Source organism: Cololabis saira, chromosome 6 (assembly GCF_033807715.1).
Source record: "Cololabis saira isolate AMF1-May2022 chromosome 6, fColSai1.1, whole genome shotgun sequence".
NCBI lineage: Eukaryota > Metazoa > Chordata > Actinopteri > Beloniformes > Belonidae > Cololabis > Cololabis saira.
This window is the reverse complement of record NC_084592.1, coordinates 5,183,514-5,205,381: the sequence shown is the minus strand read 5'-3', so window position 1 is coordinate 5,205,381 and position 21,868 is coordinate 5,183,514. Positions and strand designations below refer to the sequence as shown.

General features: G+C 39.8%; 1 protein-coding gene across 1 annotated transcript in view; it reads left to right on the top strand.

Annotated features, from left to right (window-relative positions):
- The first annotated feature begins 2,667 nt into the window (after window positions 1-2,667).
- si:dkey-91i10.2 (uncharacterized protein LOC555224 homolog) overlaps window positions 2,668-21,868 on the top strand; it is a 134,416-nt gene continuing 115,215 nt past the window's right edge. Inside the window, exon 1 of the mRNA XM_061723070.1 lies at window positions 2,668-2,763. The gene's annotated coding sequence lies outside the window, so the exon portion shown is untranslated. The remainder of the gene's footprint in view (window positions 2,764-21,868) is intronic.

The following is a 21,868-nucleotide window of genomic DNA, read 5'->3' as shown; positions in this document are numbered from 1 at the left end:
ACGCTGCCCATTTACTGAGGGAAAGAGCTGCACCTTTCCAAACATGCAGACCATCAGTTTAGTTTGCATTAAATCATTATCAGTGTATTGTCCATTAGAGGTGTCAAGTAACAAAGTACAAATACTTCGTTACCTTACTCAAGTAGAAATTTTGGTTATCTATACTTCACTGGAGTAATTATTTTTCAGACGACTTTTTACTTTTATTCCTTACATTTTCACGCAATTATCTGTACTTTTTACTCCTTACATTTTAAAAACAGCCTTGTTACTCTATAAAAAAAAAACTATCCAGTTAAATTGCTCCATCCGGATAGAGTGAATTTGGTTGTGGTTGTTTCAGATGTTCTTGTCCAGTTTTGTTCTTACATCCGTTCCCTCAGATTCCTGCAACTAAACTTGGATGTACATTCCAATAAAGGTTAGGATAAATGATAACTTGCCTCTGAAGTTTGACTTTTTGCACCATTACAATACTTATAGGCAACTAGTCATCATATCTGCTGCTCTCTGAAACACATGTTAATGCTCAATAGTACACATATATGCTTCTTTAATATATTTGCATTATACTAAGATACATTCATTTTCAATGGCTTTTTTCCCCCTTACATTACTTTTATACTTTAAGTAGTTTTGAAACCAGTACTTTTATACTTTTACTTGAGTAAAAAACTTGAGTTGATACTTCAACTTCTACAGGAGTATTTTTAAACTCTAGTATCAATACTTCTACCTGAGTAATGAATGTGAATACTGAAGACACCTCTGTTGTCCATAAAACTACATAACCAAGGCTGCATGCATTTACAAACAGGTACACACTTTGACATGCGCTCAGTCCAGAAGTTTTGGACATTTGCACATAATATTTTAAAACTACCCACTCCTAAGAAAGACCAGTCAAGACTAACAGCTCTCTACTGTCAGAATTATGTCCATGTAATTGCTCGGGGGTTCATGTTCTGGTCTCTGGAAAGATTCTAGAGACAACTTCTGTTGTAATAGAAGCTATATAAATAAAATTGAATTGAATTGAATCTTATATACATGAGGGAGCAAACGTCGTGGAACAAGAATAATGATGTAGTTTAATGCAGTATTTGGAAAAGTGGCATTGCGCATGATCAAATACAGCCAGCAGCTTTTCAGAATGATCAGTTCTGCACCGGTAGGATATTTCAAAGGACTATGGAGTTGGACTGCACTATTATCAATTAGATACTATTCAGATTTAGATTCAGATTCAGAAAAACTTTATTCATCCCCAAGGGGCAATTGCAGGACAACTGAGCAGCAAGACGTTGAAAATCTCAAATAGAACAAGAAAGAAGTAGAATAAAAGAATTAAGTAGAATAAAAATGAACAGGGCACGTCTCCTTATGTACACAAAAAAAATAATATATATATATATTATGCAAATGTCAGAAAAAATATACATGTGGATAAAATTGAATTGAATTGAATTAATCACCACCACAAATATGTTATGTCATTTATTTCATTCATTCATATCTGCATTGTGTTACTTTCATCAGGAGTTTCACCTTCCATGTGAAATGGTTGCTTATGCTGAGGTAAAATGAATGCATGTTTGTAATAATCAGGTCATCCAGCGTGATGAGAGGAGCCAGACTCTGGCGGTGCAAACACTTCAGCTCCTACCCGACTCATTCAACCCTGATCTGAGTCGGAGCAGCAGAGGAGCAGGACATATGGACATATGGGCTGACTGTGGCTGCTTTTTTTATTTTTCCATCCGGGCCAATCAGGACTGGGTTTGAGCTCTGGTTTATGGGTTGTGCTGCCTTCACTTGCCAAACTCAGAATATGAAGACCTCATCAGCAAATGCAAAATCCCCACAAACTGCAGTCACTGAGCCTCACTAGTCGCCACAAGACATCACAAGTGTTGGCTTTGTATGCATGTCCTCATTCCCATAGACCTGCTTACCACTGCGGAAAAAAAAAAAACTGTGTATATATATATATATATATATATATATATATATATATATATATATATATATATATATATATATATATATATATATAAAATAAATGTTCTATATATATTTTTTTCTACACACATATATAACAAATATATATTTATATATATTATATAAATTATATATTATATATATTTTTTTTTCTATATATATATATATATATATATATATATATATATATATATATATATATATATATATATATATAAATATATTAAAAAAATATGTATAATATTATTTTATATATAGCACCATCATAAATGTAGCCAACTAGGCTCATTTTAAGTTTTTGTTCAAGGAGAAACTTTTGCTTTAACCCTTTGATTCAGGAGGGCTATGCGATTGGACTTTAATTGCTTTTCAACTAAGATGCACAAATTATCTACCAGTGCAACGCATTCATTCAATGGTGTTTAAAATATAAAAGCGAGTTATTTCGCACAAAAAAAGAAAACAAATCTGAAGCGTTGAAGCTGTATTTTCCGAGCGTCCCCTGAAGGCAGCAGCGTTCCCAGGGAGACCCGCACAGGGAAGGGTCGTGGTGGGGTTTCCCCGCAGGACTGCAGCAGGGCTGCACTAATACACCTAATAATACACCTGATACCTCTGTACACCTATACACCTGCTGGGAGGGGGTGAGTTATCCTCCCGTGTCTACCCGCTGTTTGCTTCTTCATGATGGAGAGCCGAGAGGTTGGACCTGCCGCCGAACCTCCACGTGATGGAGGGAAAGCGCCCTGAAAGCAACTCTGAGTGAGTACCGTCCTTCTGTTTCATCAGGAAATCAAAGTATCGCGAGATGATGTACCACCACCGTACCTGCGTTACACCTGCACCTGCGTTACACCTGCCCCCTGGGCTGCTGCCCCACGGGTCATAATGGTGTGTTCACGTTTTTCTGTGTTTGTACTTAGGCAGGGGCGTCACCAGGGGAGGGCCAGGGGTGGCCATGCCCCCCCTACAAATTTGCTGGCCACCCCACTGGCCTCAATTAAAAAAAAAAAAAAACACTTGTCGGGGTGTTCTGCCAATTTCTGCTCCCTGCAGAGAAATGCTACTTTGTGGTTCTGTGCATGCGCACAGTCAATTTTAAAAGTTTGATTGCCACGCCAATCATTTCTTGCACGATGTAAAATGGATAATATGGGATTTTGATTATTTGATCCTTCAAAATACACTACCCATGACATGAATTGCATTACACTTTGTGAACATTATGCGATAAAGAGAAAAAAAAAACAATTCTATCGCCTTATTTGATATTCATTCAGTCATTGGCCTTTATTTAACGAGGCAGGTCATTAAGAACATTCTTAATTACAATGACGGCCTGGCAAGAGACAAGGACCACTTGGGAGAAAAGGAAGTGGGTTAGGGAGTAAAACACAGTAAAATTGTAGCTATACAAAGGTAGAAAACCATTAGGTAGCATTTTTTGGCAAAGCAGCAAAAAATGGCAGAACACCGGGTCAAATACAGTATTACAAAAGTAATCTGTAACAATTCGTACGGTGAATTAAACCAATTTGACAATTCTATGCCACAATGCCTGTTTCCAGGTCTTATTTCACACAACTGACGAGAATTACGTTTCTACATGTATATGGTCAAAACGTATAAAGACCAGGTCAAATACAGTATTACACTATTCAGCCCAATACATGTCTTTTTATTTATTAGGGCCCGAGCACTTACAGTGCGAAGGCCCTATTGTATCTGTTGGAGTTCTCGTTGTTTTTATTTTTCTACCGACGAAATGAGGGCCTTTTTGCCCCCAAAAGTCACCAATTTTTGCACGCAAGCCAGGCCGGGCGAAAAATTTGATATTTGATGGTTTGCATTAATGGGCCTGGCCTAATGGCTCAACAGCGCCCTGTTGAAAACTTTGTGCCTCAAGCCCCACAATACGGTTTGACGTACATGCACAAAAATCGGTACACACCTGTATCATGTCACAACTTAAAGAAAAGTCTCTTGGCGCCATGGCCGAAACCGAACAGGAAGTCGGCCATTTTGAATTAATCGTGTAATTTTGGCGCAATTTATGCCACTTCTTCGGCCATTAATGCAGCCCGAACCGTAACGTGCACTCAGGTGTGTTATACATCAAAATGTGCGTCTAGATCCTGCGACATTGCTGCGACGTGCATTACTTTTCTCAGTCAAAAGCGTTACCGTGGCGACGATAGACGCCAAAAAGCGCACCCACCCTTCATCTGATTGGTCCATTTTTGATATTTACTACTTTCTGCCATAACTTTTGAATTGTTTAACATAAAGACTTGTGGGTGGTGTCATCGGACTCGGTTTTGAGTACTTGACCTTCATTGGCCTGAATTAGCCCCGCCCCTTCTTCTGATTGGTCGATATTTGATAGTTCCTATTTTCTGCCATAACTTTTGAATGGTTTGATATAGAGGGTCATGGGTGGTTTCATCGGACTTAGTTTTGAGTCCTTGATCTTTATGGGTGAAAATTGCACGCGCGAAGGCCCGTTCATCGCTGCTTGCAGCTTTAATTTTTTTTTTTACCATGGGAGGACATTAGGGAAAACATTTGCATGCGCAGGAAGAACATGCAAACTCCACACAGGAAGACCCCTGACCCAAATGTTCATGTCGTCCTCCAGTTCCTTGTGAAGGACTTCACCTGTGCTAGCTGTAGGTTTAACTCACTTAGGGGGAATAATATACTGCTCAATATGATTGGAGAGTTTTCAGACACAAGTAGCAATGCAAGAATGACTGTATTTATCTTCATTGTCTCTTCTTTTTGTGATGCCATTTAGTAGATGAAATGAAAATACTGTGTTCTTCCCTGCATCCTTGATGGGGTCCAGGGGGACTCTCTCAGCCTCCTGGGACCTCTTTACTACCACATTTCTCAGGCTGATTGGGCCCTAGCAGCAGGCAGGTGCATCCGAGCCGTGACTGAAAGCGCTCTCGGGGTTGATGGGGAAGCTGGCTGTCTGCCAGCACGCAATCAGATAATGTTAATGAAAACGGGACAATTGCCTTATTTGCGCTACAGCAGCAGTTTGCCTGTTTATAGGAAATACTGAATAATGGGATCTCAGACTGGTTGTGTTTGAATACTTCATGAATTTAAATGTAATCAAAGTTTTTATGCTGAGATGAGGGTGACACGATTAGAAAATAGTGTTACATGAGTTATTATTGTGGTCCCACAAAGGCACCCCCGATAGGATGAGAATTTCTTTTCTTCGAAATATTTCAGTGTTTAGTTAGTATTTTTTTATGTTTTAAGTAGAAACAATTAACTTATTTATGAAGATCCAAATTCTTGACTCGTATACAGGACTGTCTCAGAAAATTAGAATATTGTGATAAAGTTCTTTATTTTCTGTAATGCAATTAAATAAACAAAAATGTCATACATTCTGGATTCATTACAAATCAACTGAAATATTGCAAGCCTTTTATTATTTTAATATTGCTGATTATGGCTTACAGTTTAAGATTAAGATTCCCAGAATATTCTAATTTTTTGAAATAGGATATTTGAGTTTTCTTGATTTCTTGATGATCAGCAATATTAAAATAATAAAAGGCTTGCAATATTTCAGTTGATTTGTAATGAATCCAGAATGTATGACATTTTTATTTTTGTAATTGCATTACAGAAAATCACAATATTCAAATTTTCTGAGACAGTCCTGTATTTGTTTTATTAGCAGACACTAACAGAGAAGGAATGTAATCAAGGCTTTATACTGAGTTTCTGGTATTTTCAATCAAAGCACCAGTGCACTAGAATTTGATGGCTTCATAATCAAACTATGCCGTTGTATTTTCAAGGATGTCTATGTTTTGACAACAGTCTTAACACTAGAAACATGGACTGGGTTGCAGCCGTCCACCCAGCTGAGTCAGCTCATTCCTCTGCTCTTTATTCTTCCATCTTGTTCACAAATACTGGACTTTTGTTGTGGTTTTCTTTTAAACATGGTTTTGAAATGGGAACATGATGCATAAATGAACGTTTTGAAGGTATTTCAGAAACCTCTACGACTTCTGATTGGTTTATGGATCCCGCCCTCTAGTGCTTATAATGGGTCAATACATTATATGGATGAACATTTGAACCATACGATAGAATCCAACTGCTTTTCAGGATCCTGTTTTACAGTAATATGCACTTGGAGTGCTGTAAAAACAAAGCTAACAGTGCTCGGTGAGAAATACATGAAGAAGTTTGGCAAATACTGTTTTATTTCTAGCGTTTGAGGCAATAGTGTGTGTATAAACCCAAAGAGTTTATCTGCATGTGTGAAGTCCTGCCTCCGGCTGTGATTGCAATCCTGCCTTGATAAAAAACATGCTGTGTGTCTGGCATTTGAAGATGATTCTTTTTGAGTAAACTTACATCCAACGTGCTTCCAGGATTTTTCTCCCCGTTGTGAGCAAACAGTGGTGTGTTGTTCTGTGCCTGATGTCAACATCGGTTCAGTCAGGGGAGTGATGTGATAACAGGGAGGGAGAACAGGTTCCTACTCCCTTCAGACATCAGTGGACTGTACTGCATTAGTGTCCTTGAATTAGTCCAACGTAGTCCATAATTATAGTCTCCTGACCCAGTCCTGACCCTGAAAACATGTCTTCACTTCTTGGCCTGATAAGAAACACATACTGACATAATGTGAGCATGTTAGCTCATTACGGTCCCCAAAACATAAGCAATATCTACGACACACACACACACACACACACACACACACACACACACACACACACACACACACACATATACACAAAGAGTCACACAGCCTAATAGGAGTCAGTTGTTTTTTAACAATATCTTTTTTAAATTTTTTATTCACACAGGATATTATCATAAAAAACATTTCAGAACAACGTTTGACTTAACAGTCTTAACCCCCCCATCCCAACCCACATCCATTCTCTCTTTGCATCTCTCGTCTTATAAGGTCCAAAATTAGTACAAAGTAGCATATAACAGTATTGTAAGTACAGTCCAATGGTACCTCTAGTAATTTAAAGGGGACCTATTATGGCATCTAATCCCTATTTTAAACAGGCCTTGAATGTGTTAAAAACAAGCTTTTGATTGTTTTTGCTAAATAAATAAGAAATTCAGCCTCTGAGCCATGTCTTTATCTTCCTATTCTCTAACCTCATTATCTATGCAGGATTCTGAGTGGGCGGGACTATGATAATAATAATAATAATAATAATAATGACTTGGATTTATATAGCGCCCTTCAAGGCACCCAGAGCGCTTTTACAGGAATCATTATTCATCCATACACATTCTCACTGGTGGTGGTAAGCTACATTTGTAGCCACAGCTGCCCTGGGGCAGACTGACAGAAGCGTGGCTGCCATATCTGCCAAACGGCCCCTCCGACCACCACCAACATTCATACACACTCAAACACATTCACACGGGGCAAGGTGGGTAAGGTGTCTTGCCTAAGGACACTACGACAGCAAACTGGGACAGAGCGGGATTCGAACCGCCGACCTTCTGATCATTGGACGACCCGCTGTACCACCTGAGGCTCTGTGCTGATTGGCTGCCTGAATGACGTGATACAACGCTATGACAAAATGGTGGAAGTTCCGGTCGGCGGAGTCATAACCGTGTCATGACTGCATGCGATGCGAGCGAGCGTCAGCGACAAAAGAATTCCATTGACTTATTTTCTATTGGACTGTCCTAACTGACCGCAGCGCTGCGCAGTGCGACGTGGTGCGACACGGCGTGCTGTTTTGAGCTGTCCGTTTCCTGCCGCTCACGTTGAAAGCCGGTTGAAAGCACTGTAGGAAACAGTCATGGATGGGGAACGGCTGATCCAGTTAGTGTAAATGAGAAGTTATCTCTATGATTCCTCCTCATTTCACTACAAAAACTTCAATAAGTGGCAGCTGCTGGAGGGAGATGGACAGAGAGTGTCTGATGTCACGCAGTGCTACGATAGTCAGACGCTCGCATGCAGTTACACGGTTTTATAGTTGTGGCCGTGGTTTGTATTTTGGTTACGTAACGAAAATGCACCGAATCTTATTGGCTCGTAGATCCACATCACACTGGACGGTTCATCCGGGCGGCTGTACAGACACTGCAGAATTTGGTTGCTTTCCTCCTTCTCTGAGTTGGCAGGCTGAGGGGAGACCACTTTATATATGTTAAAGCAAGAGAAAACCTGTTTTTCATAATAGGTCCCCTTTAAAGATATACATAAACAAAAATTACACTTTTGCTGACCCTTCCCCTTCCGAGGTTCACCCCTTCTTTGATATTAGGTTCCTGCCCTGCATTTTCCTCCCATAGAAGCACCCTTATATCTCCTTTTTTAATGAATTGATTAAATGGTTTGTTTTTTAATGTATATGTTATTCTCTCCACTGACCTTCATTGTGCCATAACTTTGATCCAAGCACTGATTGTAGCTGCATCCGTTTTCTTCCAGTTAAGAGCAATAATCCTTTTTGCCTGCAATACAGCAAAATCAATACATTTACGTTGTTGGGGTTTCAAATTGAGATCTGCTGGATATTCAGGAGTCAGTTTTATCAGATTTAATGAGGCAGCATGAGTCCATGAAGCGAGGCCAGCAGTAATGTGTGGCAGGTATTCTGAGAGCCCCGGGCTCTTAATGCTAATGTATTCACTCGTGATGGGCATCGTAACGTACTGGTGACATTTTGGCTGGACTGACTACAATTACTGTATCTTCCATTTACTTAGCTCACATCAGGGGCTTTTTCCTTTAGTCCACTGGCTTTCAGTCATTTTGATCTTGACTAGTGGTCATTACTGAGCTATTTAGAGGAATAGAAGTCTGTTTTATGACCTTAAAAAAAAAAGATTCACAGTGTGTGCTAAAAATAAATAGGAAATAAAACAATTTTACAAAACACCGTGACTTACTGGAATTAGAAGTCATTTCAACGGTTATGCAATGTTTTATTTCATAAGAAGCAGCCTCACCCTCTCTCACCCAGTGAGGTCTAGGGATGGGAATCGAGAACCGGTTCTTGTTGAGAACCGATTTCCAGTGTTTCAATTCCTTGGAATCGTTTGCCTTTTTTGCAAACGATTCCCTTCTCAATTCCAGTGGGCGTGAATGACGTCACCACGCATGTTGCGTAGTTACGCAACCTGCGCAGTCGCGCCCAGCAGGAAAACATGGCGACAAATCGGCATAAACGCTCGAAGGTTTGGTTACATTTTACCAAAAAGGCTGACAACAGGGCGACTTGTTGTTCTCCACAGATGGAGACACCACAAGTCCAAAAAGATTGCGTATCCTTCCTGAAAAAGCAGATGTGCTTATTTTTCTGCAAAAGAATTGTTAATTCTTCATAGTTGATGCACAGTTCCATTGGACTTGAGTCGATTGTATTTCTCACTGGCTGACGTGGTTTTATTTTTGACTGCTCAGCTCAGATATCCTTTTAAAAAGGAGAATTTTAATTTCTATTAGAGAAGAATAATTATTTTATTGTTATTATTTTATATTTATTTTCAAAACAATTATTTTTTTCCGATGGTCCCCCTGGCACCATGGCGGGGCCCAAGGCTGGGGGCGTCTTAAGACCTCACTGTTGACCTCACTTGCATTTTTTTGTTCAACGATGTAAAACAAAGTTGATGCTAAGAGAATCGATAAAGAAGCGAATCGTTAAACAGAATCGAAAATAGAATCGGAATTGGAAAAATCTTATCAATTCCCATCCCTACTCAGGCAGTATTTGAGTTGTAAAAAGAAATCAGGGGGGATGGTGGATTTGATCATATGGGGACAGATAATTTGTGCTGATTACAAATAATATAATATATTACAAATAATAGCAGTGACCAAAACACCTGCAGAAATACTGCAGGAATGACATAGCAGCAGTTAAATGCAGCCTTCTGTAAGCTTTAAATATCCACTGGTCTTACATCAAATACATCAAAACACAACAATAAAAAACACTTTTCTGAACTTATCAATATGACTCTGTCCTTCACAGGATAAGTAAAATGGATCACTGCAAAAACTCAAAATCTTACAAGAATTTTTGTCTTATTTCTAGTTAAAATGTCTCATTTTAGTAAAGAAATCTCTATTACACTTAAAACAAGACTCATCACTGGAAAAAACAACAATTTTCACCTGTTTCAAGTAGATTTTCACTTAAAATAAGTAAAAAAAATCTGCATATGGAACAAGATTTTATTGCTTGTAATGAGAAGGTAAATCTTGTCCCATTGGCAGATTTTCCTACTTATTTTAAGTGAAAATTTACCTGAAACAGGTGAAAATTGTCAAATAAGTTATTTTTCTGGTGTTATTTTTCTGGTGATGACTCTAAATGTTGAAATAGCAGTAAAACCACATTCATTGATGAAATGACATAAGGGATGGAAAGGGGAATGGCAGTTTTACAGGGGGGATGATTTGGACCGTTTTTATTTCAGGGGGAGGGGGGGGGGGGTGCCATCCCCCCTCATCCCCCCTCATCCCTCCTCAGCTCCAGTACTGTACTCAGGCCCTGCCGTCCTTCCACAGGATAAGTGAGGGTGGCTTAGGGGCAGATACTGCAGCTGCATCACAGCCCTATCCTGTACTATCATCCAGCTCTAGTACCTCTGTAACTCCACTCTTCTAAGGCTGCAAATGTTATTTCAGCTTGAACCAATAACAGCCTCTGAAAAAACAGTTTTTTCATGCAACATGTCTGGGAGTTACCATTTTCTAAAACCGAATACAATTAAGAAAGATGTGCTTGAAAAAGCTCCTCTCTATCTTTGTGCTAATGTGAAAGGCACTCAGCCTTCCAGGGAAGGAATGCTTTTGATTGAAGAATATGGTGATTACAACAGCTTAAAATATGAAGTCAATTTGCAAAAAAATGTCTCAAATGATTTATTGTTCCACTTCTTTCCCATATCAAGGTTGATGGAAGCTCTTGTGAGAGTTGTATTTTTGAATTCTAGGCAAATAATGCTAATAAGCATGTTTGAGGCAGTGAAATGCCGTCAAATCTCACGTGGTGAACTCTGCTCTCTCCTGAGAATCCCTTTTGTTCTTCTGTCGTGTCTGCAGGATAAAATATAACGCATCTCTCTGTGTCCTGCTGGAAAATCAGTCACAGCTGCATGCACAGCCAAATGGAGGAAACATGACTGACAGCATGCACAAGTATCCCCCCCCCCCCTTTTACTATTGTAAAGAAACAACAAAACACATTGTGAGTGTATTAGTCTGCCATTCCTGTCCCATTTAAAGACAGCCACTAATTACCAGTAGAGTAATTAGAACCAGACAGTTGTGGCAGCGATGAACTGTGTCAGGGAAACCACCGAGATGTGGCAGCGCCGGCAGTGAAGCCGTTCATTCTGCCCTTTTACATTGGATGTAGAATTCCATGGAAAAGACAGTGCACCCTATTTCAATTATACAGTTTTACATGTGAGGACACACTATTTAAAAAACAAAACAATAAAACAACTTCAAGACCACACATTTCTCAGTATGAGATAAATACTATCTGGTAAACTGAAACATATTTTTGTCATTTATTGTAATGAATAAGAAAAAAGGATGTGTAGATTTTGTTTAATCTGTTTATTGATTAATTCCAAACATGCCAAAACCGTTGTATCGAGCATATCAACATTAACACTAGTATGTATTTATAAATAAATACATTTATAAATTCATATAAATAAATGAATCTGTTTTCAATAAATGTACACAAAATAAATAAATCTTCCCCTTACAATTTCCAAACAACATAAACTTTGTTTCGTCCAAAGTTAAACATACTGTAGTTTATTTATATCAAAGCACTTTTTTAATTTGTTCAGTTCTGAGTTGATTTCCTCCAGAAGCTGTTGTAAACTCTCCCCTTCACAGAAAATATTTGTATCATCAGCAAACAGAACAAACTGTAGTACTTTGTAGTACCTTTGCATATGTCATTTATGTATAGAATAAAGAGTTTAGGTCCCAATACTGGCCCCTGAGGGACACCACAAACAATGTCCAAGCATGATGGTTGAAAGTCACCTATTTTTACAAATTTTTGCCTGTTGCTTAAATAACTTTTCCTCCAGCGTAGTTTATAGCAGTTTGTGTTTATCAATCAATTAGTCATCTGTAAATAAATAGTTTTTCTAAAATTTTTGAAAATTGTGAGTGTAAAATAAACAGGCCTGTAATAATGAATTGGCATCTCTCTCCAGTTTTGTATCATGGGATGACTTTTGCAGTTTTCATTTCTTTTGGAAACGTCCCGGTTCTGAAGACAGATTTCAGATGTAAGTGGTTGAACAATAATGGCTCATCCTTGGCGATGCTACAATGATAAAGAATTCATGTTTTATAAAATGGTGAAATACTGTACAATACATATCCTTCTAATATGGTCTTAGAATCAGTGATGTAGTTCTGCCTAGGTTACAAATGTTTTTTTTTCTTTTTTTAATTGTGTCTTTGGTGTGTAAATGACAACATTTACACACCAAAGACAGCCTGTGGAGCAGGGAGATCACCTGACAAAATGCTGATAAAAGTGTTTAGTATCCATGGACTTTATATTTGACAAAGTTGACAGCGTATGGACACACATCTCTCTGAAACTCACACACAGACAGGACATTTACTCAAATAAGGTACAGTTTTGTAACATTTGTGCTTGAGTCCTACTTTCCATATTTGTACTCTGTAGCGGAGCTGTTGGACATAATTCACCATATATAGATTTAAGTTACATTGTTCATAGCTGATGGAGTACTGTGCCTTTAAGACGGCAGAGAATGTTGGGACGTGTGTTTTGGTAGTAAGCATTATCATTACCCGATGTGAGTCGCTACCCGATTTGAGTCACACATGCGCAGTCGTGTCCAACAACAGGGAATGTTATGCTATATAAGGGTATTGATGCAAAAAATATTCATATTATTTTTAGCAAAAAGTATTTATATTATTTTTAGCATGCATAGCTAAGCATGATAGCCAAATTACCTTTCAAGATGTAATTACTCATAGAACGAGTAATCTTCCATTTGTCAGCTTTTCCCAAACTGGGATGAAACTTTCCGGATTCCATGTAGGCATGGAGATGATGGAAAAAAATTAAAGTCGCTCATTTTAATCAATAATCGGGTAATGACAACACTTTCTACTTCTCCACTGACTGACTGATTTCCTGCTGAAATGCACATGCGACTGCGCATGTGTGACTCAAATCGGGTAGCAACTCACATCGGGTAATGACAAGATTCGTTTTGTTATAGCGTTTGTTATTGCCTGTAAAGATGCCATTGCAATAATCCAACCTACTGAAAATGAATGCATGAATATGTTTTTCCATGTCTTGTTTAGACAGAATCCCCTTAATTCCAGCAATGTTTTTTAGGTGGTAATAGGCAGATTTAGTGATAAACTTTAGATGGCTGTTGAAGTTCAGGTCTGAGTCAATAATTACACCAAGATTTCTGGCTTGATTTGTAGCTGTGAATGACAGAAGCAAATGTACATATAATTCCACTACAATGCGTGAAAGCAAAAGATTTTTCTTCTGATTGTAGTTTTGGAGATGAGAAAAAATAAATCTAAACTTCATTTATAACATTATTTTTATGACTAATGGTTCCTCGTTGGCTATGCTAATGATAAAGAATTCACGTTTAATAAAATGGTGAAATTCTGAATGCTTTTTGTGAAGAAGATAAAACTAATGAAGACACTCCATTAACTCTGCTGTAAGAGAGCAGAAAAGTCTTATAGTTGACATTACTGTCCAGAATGCATCCTCCTCTCCTGCTGCTGCTGGGATAAACACCAGCCCCTGTGACGCTGAAGTGAAGCTGACAGAATTACCAACCGGTTTACTAATGAGTTAATATAAGAAATATTGGTTTTGAAGGGTAACTTGCTTACATGCTTGATTTAAAGCTCATCTGTCCTTGCTGAGTGGGCTGATCTTTTCTAATGTGGCCTTTTTAGCTTGTAATGATATGTGGATTAGTGTTCCAAATCCATTGAGATTCATTAGTTTCAGTGTTAGCATGCAGTAAAGTAAAGTGTGCAGAAATGGTTCACTACCTCTGACAAAATTATGCCAAACGAGAAATGTGTCAAGGATTTCTTCCCGGGGTGTTAAATGGCTCACCAGTGGGGCCTAAGAAAAACCTAGGTGTGTAATTTGATTTTCATATATATGTATATACCCCAGTCGATTCGGTAATTTCAAGGACCAAAAAAGCACATAATAACCAGTGAAATAGTCTTGAACAGCGTTCCAGCGTTACGGCCCCCATGAAGTCAGAGTTTGGAGATGGAAAGTCACACTTGTATTGATGGTAATCCAGCTGCAAATCCAAAAAAAACTAAAAATCTTATTTGAAATCTGATAGTAGATTTACACAGACATTAAAAAACCTACTACTGCTCTGAAAACAAACTTTAAAAACCTTCAGTTTCTTCATAAAAGCAGGTGTGCACCAGAAAAGGTGTCAAGAATAAAGATTTTTATTTTATTTTAGTGTTTCAAATAGCCTCTGTACATCAAAATGATTCACAAGTCTATATATTTTTAATGTGTTTTCCCAGTCTGACGTGGTTAGCACTTTCACACACAGAAACCTGACTTTGTGTGTATGTTAAGTTACTGTAAGGCAGTTTTCACACAGTTAAAACAAAAGATGAAGGTTGCTACTGTACTCCAGCGAGCAGCGGCAGATTCCTGTCAGTACGATCATTTTTTTCATTTCTTTTCTAAAGCGTGACCTTGCTGACAGCCTGCAGCAGAGTAAAACGCTCCCCCAGCGGGGGCCCTCTCCACCCTCCCTCCTCTACTACTGGAGGACCACAGACACGGCTCCAGCTGTGCTCAGCCTCCATATAACTCCCTCACTAAGAGCAATTTCTCATTTTTCTCTTATTTTCTTCAGCCTTTTTCTTCTGCTCCATTTCATTCCATTTCAAGTGCCAATTTCTGCCTGCTCTTCATCGGTCCCTTTCTTTGTTTGAGAACATTTTCAGGTAAAGTAAGAATAGTGTTTGTGAATACCTGGGATTACACAGAGTATGTTTTTCTGTCAGGAGTGGAACTACAGCAGCTCCTTTCCTTTTTACACCAGCTGTGGAAGATAACGGTGCTTTCAGCCCAAACTATTTGGGGGACTTTATAAGGAAAAGATGATACTGTGGAGCTCCCTTGAAAACGGAAGTCTCATTAAAAGGAAGGGGTGCCCTCTTTTTTTTTATATATATTTTATTTATAGCACTTTTTTATGTACATACAGGTACAGTAAGTAACTCATAAGTAAAAATCAGTAAGACAAGACAATATACAAATCCCACCCACCCTCCCTCTGTCCTCCCCCCCACCCATGAGACAAGGAATTCACACAGGACAGAAAAATAATAAAATAAAATAACTAAGGCCACGTTTCCACATAGCCGGGTATTTACAAAAACGGATATTTCCGCCTCTACGTTTTGAGAAATACCATCATTTACACGAACCCTCATAAATATCTGTTAAGGTGCTATGAGCATCCAAACCTACAGGGGGCAGTGTAACGAGAAGATAAAGTCACGCTAGCCAATCAGAATCCTGGAAAAAAACATCAACAAATGACACGAGTAACTTCCAGTTACTTCCAAGATGAACGAGAGTCTTTCGTTTGGAGTGACAGAGAAGTGGAGTTACTTTTAAGTGTGACTTTAGAATATAAAACAGGTAAAATACAAGAAAATATTGACGGTGGCCAAACACATTGTAAACACATGTCGCGCACATGACGCTGCACTGCAAAAACTCAAAATCTTACCAGGAATATTTGTCTTATTTCTAGTTAAAATGTCTCATTTTTAGTCAAAAAATCTCATTACACTTAAAGGAGCATGAGGCTCCTTTTAAGAAATGAGACTCTCTAGCGCCACCCTTCAACACGACGGCCGTTGGGGGTACTGCAGCCAACAGTGAAGCCGGCACGGGAGAACGGGGAGAACGTGCATGCAGCGTCATGTGACGTCACATCTGCAGGACAGCGCGGGAAAAGCGGCCCCACAATTGCAGCACATTTTGCAGCACACAGCCTGTTCAAGGCAACGGAGAGATACGCTAGAGGGCATATTCTTTTGGGTTTGGAACGCTTCATCTGACATTACTACTAGAAAACTTAAAACGTATATGAATTTTTTTCATAAATTCTGCCTCAATCCGGCCTCAAGCTCCTTTAAAACAAGAGTCATCACCAAATAAATAACTTATTTGACCATTTTCACCTGTTTCAAGTAAATTTTCACTTTTTTTCCAGCGATGTTTTTTTGACTAAAAATGAAACATTTTAACTAGAAATAAGACAAATATTCTTGTTAAAATTTTGAGTTTTTGCAGTGTGGTGACTAGGAATGGGCGATATTTTGCCGTTCACGATATACCGTCAAAAAAATTCCTCACAATAAGAATTTGTCATCTTGCGGTAAAAACAATAAATTCCCGTTGATGACGTTTTTGTGTAAAACCTGAATTATGGTTCTGTGTTAAATCCACGCACAACGTACGTGAAGGAAGGAAGGAAGGAAGGAAGGAAGGAAGGAAGGAAGGAAGGAAGGAAGGAAGGAAGGAAGGAAGGAAGGAAGGAAGGAAGGAAGGAAGGAAGGAAGGAAGGAAGGAAGGAAGGAAGGAAGGAAGGAAGGAAGGAAGGAAGGAAGGGAGAAAACAAGGAAAGAAGGAAGGAAGGGAGAAAACAAGGAAAGAAGGAAGGAAGGGAGAAAAGAGGAAGGGAAGAAGGAAGGAGAGAGCAGGAGGAAGGAAGGAAGGAAGGAAGGAAATGAGCCTGAAAGAAAGAAAGAAAGAAAGAAAGAAAGAAAGAAAGAAAGAAAGAAAGAAATGAGCCTGAAAGAAAGAAAGAAAAAAGGATAAATTCCCGTTGATGACGAGACATGGCGGATCTGAGAGCGAGATAGATTTATAGTTACAAAGATGGAGTTGAATTGGTATTTTTTATCGTCATTTTTATCGTTATCGGGATAAATACCAGAAATGATCGTGATACATTTTTTAGTCCATACCGTCCATCCCTAGTGGTGACGTTTCTGTGGCATAATGTGACGTTCTGAAGCCTAAATGTCCGTTTCCCTCCGTTTACAAGCAAACGTGAAGACGGAGTTTTTGCAAATCTCCACTTTGACCGGAGTTTTCAGAAATGATCGTTTTTGGAGACTTTGAGCTTCGTTTTCGTGTAAATGAACGGCCAAAACGCATGAAAACACCACCGTTTTTGCTACGTGTAAACGGGGCCTAATATACAGTAAGAACAAAAGCCAAGACAAGAAGAAAACAATAAGTGGGCTACTTAGATGTTAAGATTCCACTGCTTTACAGTAGTTCTAACCAAACATTTGCCAGGACAGAACGATGTTACTCTGAGCAGCAAAGCGTCCTTCACATCCTAAGGTGTAACAGAACTGGGTTCCATATCCTGAGGAACTTTTGAGGGTTCCCAGACAAATCGTATCTCAGTTTTTCCATATGTAAAATACTTGTCAGTTCACTGAGCCACGTTTTAAAGCTAGGAACACTGACTACGTTTACATGCAGTCAAAATTCTGTTATTGCTAATATTCCGGTTACTGAGACATTCGGAATATTCCGTTTACATGGTAATTAATCATTCAGGATATCTGGATCAAACCAGCGACGCACGGAGAACATCATGACGCAATTCCCGTCATTTCCGCTTCTTCTTCCTGTATCCAAATTCAAAACAAATGCTGCTTCACGCAACTTCTTGTAAATCTTCTATCCCGGTACTTTATACCGTCTACAAATGCAGAAATGTTCATATCCTTCATTACATTTATGAAGTGATTAGTCTCCTCCTGGTCTTGGTTTCTCCGTGTTTATAAGAACTTCCTGGACTCAAAAGACCAGGATTCTTTGTGAACAGAGCATGTGCAGAAAACACATTCCTGTTCCGTTTGATGGGGATATCCCGTTTGGTGTTTACATGACTGAATATTCTGGTTTTAAAAGGAGTAACCCAGGGGCAAATTCGGGTTATTCAAAGGGTTTATTGGTGTTTACATGGCCGTGCAAAACCGGGTTATTGCCAATATTCGGGTTTTAAAAGGGTTATTGACGCATGTAAACGCAGTCATAGACAGATTTCCACAGATTCAGAATGCACCTTTTGGCCATCATCATACCATTCACTAGGGCAATGTGTACGTGAGTGTCCGGTTGCTCCGGTGCGTCAGAACAGCCAGACAAAGCAGTCTCTGGGTCTGGAGATAAGTTCACATTAAAGACAGTTGAGCACCATAGAAGAATATCAGACCAGAAGTTATGGAGGTTCAGGCATGACCAAAAAAGATCTGTTATGGCCCTTTTGCACTAGTATCACCTCAGCTCGGTTCTACCCGTTTTGCGCTTTTGCATTAGGGCTGAGACGGGTAGAGCCGCTCCAAGCCGATACCTTTTTCTGTAACCATTCTAGTGAGGTTCTATAGCGGGCTGAGCCGGGACTACTCTGAGGTCACCACCCTCCTCGCCTCTGATTGGTCGGGGGGCGGGGACGTCACCACCCTCCTCGCCACCGATTGGTCGGGGGGCGGGGACGTCACCACCCTCCTCGCCACTGATTGGTCGGGGGGCGGGGACGTCACCACCCTCCTCGCCACCGATTGGTCGGGGGGCGGGGACGTCACCACCCTCCGCGCCTCTGATTGGTCGGGGGGCGGGGCCGTCAGACGTTTGAATCAGGAAGCGGGAGTCAGCGCGAGGCGACTCCAGCCCCCGGGTCTCCCACTCAGAAGGCGCGCCGATTTTTTCCAGTGTCCAGCCGCGGTACTGCAACCAAAAATCCCATAGGGCCCAGAAAGCTTTTTTCCCATAGACCGCAATAGTAAAAGAGAAGCCTCTAAAACTGTTCACAGGACACCTCCAGCTGTAATCACCGGCAATTACTAATCTTTGTATTCTATATTTTTAAGTCATGGACTTTATATCCGTCAAAAATGTTTTATAACGGCCAGAAAAGTCAAAGAAAAGTCTCTTTCTGGGCGTGACGTCACGGCTGACGTCACAGCCGTGTCCGTGCATTCCACGGATGTTTATATTAATATATATTATATAATTATATTATATTAATACATTAATAATATATGTAATACTATACATGTAATAATATACATGAATTAATATATTATATTAATACATATTATATTAATATTCGCGTCATTGCCCCGGGGCATGATGGGAGGCCCCAGAGCATCATGGGAGGTGACTCAACTGCGCATGCTCTATGGGCCGCTGTATGCGTAAGTAAACCCGGAAGTCAGAGATTTTTTCAGCGGATGCGCTGGCTGAGCAGAATGCATTGAAATGAATGGGCGGCCATTTTTGACGTCCGATCCAGTTTTATAATAGATCCATGGGCGACTCGCGGCTCGCAGCAATTTTATTATGAAGCGCAAAACGTCTGTTTGGTGATCCAACTCTGAGGTGCAGATGTTCATAAACCTGGTGGCTGACGAAAGAATTAAAAAAGGGATGTAGACGGGCTGTTTTTTCCTCAGCCGCTCGCGGCTCCAGCTGATTTCTCATCTGCGCCGACACAAACAAAGGTGCAATCGAGTACGTCACAGTAGATTCACCCCAACCCCCCCACTTCTCCCCTGGCTGTGGAAAAACACACGTGTGGAGCCGGGACGAGCCGTGCCGAGCCGAGCCGGGCTGAGCCGAGACTAGTGGAAAAGTGCCATTAGTGTGCCATCGGCGCCTTTACATCTGCTACTTAGGGGTGAAGAGTCGGGAAACATTTTATGAAGTTTGACCTTAGAGTAGTGTAACCTGTGGACTACCTGGTATTGGATTAATTGAATCCTAGCATTAACTGAACCAGACTTTATTCCCTCCAAGGCTTTACTCCAGGTGTCATCATTAACTTGAATATTTAATTCCCCTTCCCAAGACTGTTTTATATAGTCAGTATTTGTGTCTAATTCTCCACAGAAAATAGAGAGAGGCTGATCCTTCGGTAATGTTTCAAATGATGGAATATTTTGTTTCACATAATCCCTCAACTGTAAATATCTGTAAAAAAATGAGTTCTGAGTAGTGAAATTTTTAATTGTAGTTGTTCAAAAGATGGTGGGTGCCCTCTTTTAATTGTGAGGTTTTTACATATCAGGATGTAATAAAAGCAAAACTCATTTGGTACTGAACTGAAACATCCACTCCTGTGATAATTGGCAACCATGTTGATGGGTAGAAAGAAATTGCTGATGTCTTTAGCCCGTGGCGTTGTGTTAACTCCTTAGGTCTTAGTACTTTACTTAGGTGGTCTACTGATGAACATTTAATGAAGTGTATGTGATCAGCAGCACTTGTTGCTGCAGCAGCTGTGGAGCTGGAAGCTGTACGGCCTCTTGGCTCAGCGTTTCTGGCTCGGATAATATAATAGAAGTCTCTATGACGTATTACAAGCTCTAATGACCTTCAGGTTTCCTGCATGTGCCCGGTGTGTGTCTGTATGAGTGAAAAATGGACTCAGTGAATATAATAGGAGTTTAAGGAGTTTAGGTGTCTTTTACTTGGCTTTGACTCTTGCTCCTAGTTTTATCTTGGAATGCAAGACCTCCTTGTAAGAATGTGACTGCTAATGTCATTATTATATAAAAACAAGAGACAAAACAAAACCTTGGGACATTTCATGTTCTCAGTGAGACACAGAATTATTTTTTGGACCCCAAATTCAAGCAGCACCATGTTGAAGTCAGACATCTCCTTCATGTTGGCATGTTTATGTTTTTAAGGTGTGACTTTACATTTTTGCAAAATCAGAAATTCTTGCATCCCAGTTTAGCACCTCACAAAGACCAAACTGCAGTAAAATTATTAGAATGATCAGTCCTACCGGAATATAAACCCTTCTAATAAAGACATAAGAAACACAGTAGAATCACCTCAGTGTATCTGAGGAGACGTCATGGCATGTTTGATTACACTTTAATCCATTTGACAAATGTTAGCTTTAGTTACAATTTTCCATTCCACGCCTACCTGATCAGATGAAACCAGAGGTGGAAAAAGTACAAAAATATTGTACTTAAGTAAAAGTACAAATTTTCTGTTTGAAAATTACTTAAGTAAAAGTAAAAAGTACCCATTAAGAAAATTACTTAAGTAAAAGTATAAAAGTACCTCAACTTAAATATAATAAAGTACAAAAAGTACATGGGTTAAAATGTACTTAAGTACAAAAGTAAAAAGTACAAAGTACAAAGTACAAAATTCAAAGTACAAAATTATTTTCAAAAGGATTGCAAAGAAATGAAGAATCCAAGAATTTGCTTACAACTCTAAATAATGGTGATATTATTCTGACCCCTTTAGTGTTTGTTTCCATTACCCCATTTTAATTTCTCCCTTTGCTCATCACTGCTGCTGTACCCCATTGGCCCCGCTGACAGCTACACCCCCAGCCTGTAGTATGCAGTGACAACATTAAGCAACCCCAGCTGATAAAGGATGAGACTTTTGAACTTTTAAATGCCAAAACCACCTTAGAAGGGGTGGAATCAAAGAATGATGCGCATGGACATGCGTCGGCTGCCGCTCAAGGCTGATTTATGGTTCCGCGTTACACCAACGTACCCTACGGCGAGGCTCTGCGTCGATTTAACGCGGAACCATAATTCAGGCTTCAGTCCTCCTCGGTACTCGACGCGACGGCGGTTCCTCCGGCCTTCCGGCCCGCCTCTGCGGCGCAACTCTCCCGGGAGCTGCGGCTCCTTCTCGGTATATTCACGCGCCCCCCTTCCTTCCCGTCCGCCTCATGGTTCCGCGTTAAATCGACGCAC